Here is a 6,000-nt window from a genome sequence, read left to right as displayed (position 1 = left end):
ATACAGCTGCAAGCAGGTCAAGATTTCTAAGGTCTGTTTGTTTTTATTTATTAACTCAATGTTTTGCACAAACATTTAATACTCTTGCATCATATAGGGCTGTGTATTTATTGCATGAGTAGTCATGCACCTTCTTTCAGTTCTCCTCTGAGAAGAGTTTGAATAAATGTCTTTGGTAGAGGTTGTTCCAGAGAGAGGTTAGGAGCACATCCCTAAGAAATGGAGAGGGACTGGCAGCCCACAGAGCCATAAGCTGTACTTTAGCTGGTTAGTGTTATTGTGTTTTTCCTATGTACATAGACTGGAAAACGTGTTTCTAGGCTTTCCTTGGGTAGATGTAGGATGGAGGGAGACTGGTCCAGCTCAAAGGTCTAGGAAAGACTTATGCTCATTATTAATATTGTCTTTTTCCATGTGTAGAAATGCAAGTGCATTTTCTAGGAAAACGCAAAGCCCTACTAGAAAAGGAGCAATCTGATGCTAGTTTGATTAATCTTCTCTTTACCAGGTTTCTTCCTAAGACTTTGAGATTACTGCCTTGGTGTCTGGAAAAACATCGTACCTTTTCCTATATTACAAAAACATCATAATATATCAATTATATAGGAAGGCTAATCCAAATGCCCTTGAAACTAATTGGAATGCTTACCTTTGCTTCAACAGGCCTTTCTATTTAATGTGGTGTGATTTGGCTCAGACCCCTCTTAAAAACAAAACACACAAGGTGTTCCAAAAGTAAGTTTTCAGGAATGTTGACAGGCACCTTCTGCCCCAACAGCCTAATTCTTGTTAGTGTTTCAGATGAGGAGATTGAAGTGCGTAATTAACATGTATGAGCTGCATTTACAAGCTGAAAAAATGTTTATTGTTTTAAACCTTCAAGACTGACTGCCTTGCTCAACACTAAACTGAGCAAAACCAGGAGGAAAATGATCCTAGGTTTTATGAAAAATGTACTTCTGAAAGTAAGGAACTAACTGGCTACGGTTGTATGCAATTTGGCAGCTATCGTATGGTATCTTGGCTAACAAATTCCCTCTCATCTATCACTGATACTCAGCCAGAAAGAACTCATTTGTGATACCTGATACTAGGCTGTTATAATGAAACTCTATAAACTTGAAATTCAGGCTTGTTTTAATGTGTTGCTCAGATACTTTTTGTATGTGTTGGACTTCTTTCAAAACAGCTTTATGTTTAGGAGTTTAAATAAACAAACCAGCAAGGTTTTGTTTTTGAGTTAGAGGGATGTGGGTACGTGCTTGCCTCCCAACAGGTGATTGCCTCAGTAGACAAGGCATCTCTGGAGATGTGGGCTAGTGTCATTCAAATGCAATACACTGATTTGTATCTCCCAGTTTTTAGAGCGATTCTGTAGTGAGCCATGTCCTGTGGAATAGGATGTATTGTGTGATACCTCTCCCCACTGGTGGAAGCCAGTTGCTGCTGAAACTAGCAAGTTTCCTCCAAGGAGTTGTGGCACCTGATCAGGTGGAGATGGGCTTATTTCCCTTAAGGCTCTTTTTCTCCCTCTGCCAGCTGTAACTAGTGAACCTGCCTTCCTGTGCTAGGCATGTTCTTTTGATGCACCGAACACTCTTTCAGCAAGCTGCTGAAATATCTGCTCTGCTCCAGTGAATATGCCAATATTATTCCCAAAGTGGTATTGGGCAACTGATTTCCAAAGACTTCGGCAGAATCTTTAAAGGACTGGAGCTGATATTAGGCAGAAGATGTTTGGCATGGAGTTCTGCTTGCCTCAATTGTTTCATTTCCCAGCAGAGTCCCAAATGCAAGCCCTCTGCTTTGTGGCATGTTGCTTTGGATGAGCTTATACCTGCACCAGGGCATGAAGCCATCTTTTGCAAGTTTTAGAAAAGTATGTTACTTCTTGGCTGAAGAAATAAGGAACAGAAAAAAAAATCACTTGGTAAGTTTCAGTAAGGAATTTCTGTAGGGAAAAAGCCTTGGAGGCAGCATAGTATGAGTCATCTGAAATACATAACATGAATTGGGTAGGTCACCAGCCCCTTCTCAGAAAATTAAGTTAATTATTATTGCTAGAAGATTAGGAAGAGTGGGGGAGAGTGGATAGATGTTTAACAAGTTGACCTTCCAGAGTTCATGGAAGTAATTTCTCAGTACAGGCTAAAGATAAGATCAGAACCTGTAGGACAAACATGCCTCCAGAATAAATGCAGCTTAACATAGTTTTAACACGAAGTTCAACAAACTTGCTTTAATAGACTGATTGTTTTAGTTATTCACATATATATCAGGAAATAAATGCTTCTGTAGTTTCTGTAGAATCTGCAATTCTGTAGAAAATTCCAACATCTTGGAGAGATGTGAAATGGGAAAATAATGTAGCTATAAAGATGCAGGAATATCTAAGTCATAGACTGTTCCTGTAGTGGTCTATTACACAGGGATTGTTGGGGAGTTTCAGCAAGAATAACTGATATAAAATGTACTCCATCCTGGTGATGCTAAAGGGTTTAGCAACTGTGGCAGAAGAGATGCCTGTTTACAGCAGAACATGCCTGAACAGTGCTTGGGTATGTTACGGGATGCTGCATGGCTGAGGAGACTGCACAGGCATCTCAGGCCAAAAAAAACCTACTCACAGCATGCAAATGTGAATTCATTCCTGGGGGGTCATATTCTATAACTAAAAATGAACTTGTATGGTAAATAACTGTTACGAATCACTTAGTCTATTGTATTAGAAATTTTTTTAGTAGTTTTTAATGAGATGCTCAGTATTTGTGATCAGGCACAGAAAGGTGTAACAGAGGTTGTTCTCTTCTAGGGCACCAAGAAATGTGGATAATTTTTGTGCTAGAGTAGCACTGTGGCTGAAGCACAGGCCAGGAGATCTGGGTTCACTCCTTGGCTCTGTTATGGCAATTACTAAGCAGACACTTAATCTCTCTGAACTGTTTCTGTGTCCTTAAATGACTGAAAAACTTATTTGACACCCAGTCACACCTATATGATACTCGTGATAAACTGGCACCCTGTTAAGATTAGAGGTTTTCCTTATATTGTGAAATTCTCTTATTGTTTTATAAGAGGATTTCTGCTATATGTTCGTGTGCCACTCAGTCATTTGATTAGACTTTTTTCTCTTCTACTACACTTTTGTATATTTTTGAACTGTGCAATCTTTGAGTGCACTCAGGACACAGCTTAGTAATGACACTCTGACTCCTAATGGTGTTCCAAGACTAACAGCAGTATTGTCCTGCTGTCACAAGTTCAAGACTTTATACTGAATGCAATTCACTTTCAAGATATGAAAGCATCTCAAAGCTAAGTGGTACTCAATCCTGTAGCAAGGTTTTATGGGAAACTAAAAACATGCATATTTTCTAAAATTATGTTCCATTGTAATAGTTTATAGAAATAACACCAGTGAAAAATTTCATAAAAACAGAGGGATATATGGTGAGCTTGCATGATTCTATAGATGCATGTAACTAAAATTATTTTGCTAAAGCTACTTTTGTCTCATTCTGTCTTAAGATCAATGACTGCCATAACATTTGACCTGAAGTGGAAAGCTTTGATTCAGCAAAGAACTTGAGGATACTATGCATTGTAACAAATACTTTCCTCAGCAAAAGTACTTGATCACATGTCTACCCTCAACTGTGAGTGCAGCTGCTCTTTTGTAATTGAATGTACGCTTAAATACAAATTAAAATCCATGAAACAGAAAAGGAAAGTAATTCAAGATAACTGTTTGACAGTGATAGTTTTTGCTACCTTGTAAAGCTTGTATGAAGGGCAATTTATTTCCCAATATAGTTATGGTCATAGTTGATATTTTTATTCACAGGCTGAATTGAAGAGTTGAATAAAGTGTCAGGTGTACTCATGTATGCTGATGGTGGTAGGTGTGGTAAGTGATGTGAGAAAATGAAAATCCTTTTTAGAATTGAGTGAAGCATGTTACTGTGCTTGGCTTTTTAATCTTAAGCTTAGATTTTTTAGAATTTAAAAAAAATCACAGAAGTAAAGAAACAATGTGCTTTCTTGGTGCTAAAATTTCTAAATATTTAGATGTAACTGAAATTATTATGCGTTTTCCACTGAATTTATAAATTCTTTCAACAGTACTTTCAGTGGAAAACATTTGGCTAGAAACTCAGCTCTCAATTCTGGAGTCTTGATCCTTTTTCCACTACAAATAAGAAGTCTCTGGTGAAATTTTAAGTCTCAACAGTGTTTAGAGTAGCATTTTGCAGTGCCAGTCAGCATGCTGGAGCAATTCTGGGCTAGAAACTGAATTCCTAAGTGCCATAGAACATGCCCATGGCAGAGTGCTTGACTTGATTTTTTTCCAGAGGCACTGACACTGCAATGCACTGAATACTGAGTGCCAAAAATCTAGGAATTAAGGTTTCTGTCACAGCTTGCCATATTGGGGACATCAAACATGAGCATGGCACGACAACTGGCACATGGCTTATTGTTGCTGCTGAGACATTTATCAATGTCTGGCTGGCTTTTTTCATGGTCACTAGTAGAAAAGCTTTTAACATAACTCAGTGGGTTCTGTAGAGATGAGAAAAGAGTAGGGAATGTCTGCAGGGAGAGAAGAATGAAGATACACAGTAGGCCACAGTGGAAGATGGGGTAAGAGACAATAGATGGAGAATGTAGTACAACAGTACTACAGTACTTAGTCATATGCTGGGATTGTTCACCTGAAGTGGAGAAACAAAACTCACAGGAAGGCCAGCAGAATGGGCTGCTTTTCTAGCAAGCCTGCATGCAAAAGGAGGTTTAACATTGCAGTGTGGGTGGCAGACACACAGAACGCTTGGCTCTCCCAGGCTCAACAGCCTTGTCTGTGTTTCTGGGTTGCAATAAGGGTAGGGAGCACCTTAGAAGTCTTGCACGTTACCTTGGTGCTGCTTAATATCCGTTGTGTCTATTCTAGATTAGCTAAGGGTTTAGTACATTCACTGGCCGTGCATGTACTTTGTCTCTTTCACATATGCATGAGTAACAGCCACTCCTGAGGCAAACCTAGGAGTGACTCTGTATAAGCTCTGCATGTATGCCTTTTTCCAGGTGAGAGAATAAGAGCAGATCAAGATCAGGCCAGGAGATGGAGTGCAACATGAGATCTTCACACTTCTCTACCGTGTTTACTTAAGGCCACCTTCCTCCTGCGGTACAAGGTGAGAACATAGTTCCTCCCACATGCTGGCACTTCAGTTATTTTGTTGAGGTTTCTTTGTGAACAACAAGTATCCAGAAAGTCTCCAAGGCTTTCCACTTTGCTTTTTATCAGGCACCAGGGTGACTGCATTGGTTTGAAGAACAAGCTGTGCAATGCTTCTGTACTGTCATATTACTTCACACTTTTGCACAATTCCTATGTGTTGTCTCACACTCTGGCACAGGTCCTGGCAAAGAAGATCAGCTAAAGTATGGACTAGCTTGAACTTGAATCTAAGGTAATGATAAATAGTCCTGTGGAACTGTCAGCTCAGTGCTTACTGGTAGCGAAGCAAATCAAGTGCTAGGAAAGGATGGAGGCCAAGCCAGAGGGCTACTGCATAAACCTATAGTTCGTATGTGCTTAGATTACTGGATGATGTGCTGGTTTTCTCATCTCGGCATATGAGAGATCTGGAGCAGGTCTAGAGGGGGCAAAACAGGTTGATATAAGGTATGGAACAGCTTCTGTATTGGGAATAAGTCAGAAGACTGAGAGGAATATAGTGGAAGTATATAGAGCTGAGTGGTGTGGAGGGGGATCAGTTGTGTAATCTCACTTCAATACAAGTACTAGAGGCCACATGTGAAATTACTAGCAACTAGATGAAAATAAATGGAAGGCACTAGGAAGTGAACAAACCTCATCAGATCTCAGCCAGTTCCCTCTGCTGCAAATAGCTGGAGGTAGGGGAAGACACAAGACAAGCATCACATGCTTGTCCTGTTCTCTTCTGTGGGTGTCTGCTAATGCCCACTGCTGAG

The 6,000-nt window shown here is 39.9% G+C and overlaps 1 long non-coding RNA gene across 1 annotated transcript; it reads left to right on the top strand.

Annotated features, from left to right (window-relative positions):
• Positions 1-3,594: 3,594 nt before the first annotated feature.
• On the top strand, positions 3,595-5,188 carry LOC148050991 (uncharacterized). Its single transcript, XR_015700808.1, has 3 exons — positions 3,595-3,656; positions 3,845-3,907; positions 5,086-5,188. It is a non-coding gene; the product is annotated as an uncharacterized LOC148050991 (long non-coding RNA).
• Positions 5,189-6,000: the final 812 nt, after the last annotated feature.

The sequence above is a fragment of the Nipponia nippon genome, unplaced genomic scaffold, assembly GCF_047370975.1.
Source record: "Nipponia nippon isolate SJK-2023a ecotype South Korea unplaced genomic scaffold, ASM4737097v1 scaffold_7, whole genome shotgun sequence".
In the NCBI taxonomy this organism is placed as follows: Eukaryota; Metazoa; Chordata; class Aves; order Pelecaniformes; family Threskiornithidae; genus Nipponia; species Nipponia nippon.
The sequence above is the reverse complement of the archived record's forward strand: the minus strand, read 5'-3'. Positions and strand labels throughout refer to the sequence as shown.